The sequence below is a fragment of the Cynoglossus semilaevis genome, chromosome 15 (genome assembly GCF_000523025.1).
Source record: "Cynoglossus semilaevis isolate Cse_v1.0 chromosome 15, Cse_v1.0, whole genome shotgun sequence".
NCBI classification, from domain to species: Eukaryota; Metazoa; Chordata; class Actinopteri; order Pleuronectiformes; family Cynoglossidae; genus Cynoglossus; species Cynoglossus semilaevis.
This window is the reverse complement of record NC_024321.1, coordinates 19,649,650-19,649,968: the sequence shown is the minus strand read 5'-3', so window position 1 is coordinate 19,649,968 and position 319 is coordinate 19,649,650.

The window sequence follows — 319 nt, the reverse complement described above, 5'->3', positions numbered from 1 at the left end:
GGGTGCAGTGGGGGGGGGCAGAGTTTTAACCAGAAAGAACCGATGACTGAGAGAACAGTCTCAGAATATAAATGTTCTGAACGTTCACCAACGAAGGAACGACTTCTGATCTAGAAGAAGAAAACAGTGGACAGTGGAAGAACGTTCCAGAAGTTCTCTGTAGGAACCAGTACTAAGACGAAGACTGTTCTTACCGGAGTTCCTCTTGGAGATGTACTTGACGTCGTCACAATCTCCTGACAGGAAGAGGAGGAGGACGAGGAGGAGGAGCCGGAAAACTCTCTTCATGTCTCTGTTGTCACTGGCTGCAACAGAGAGG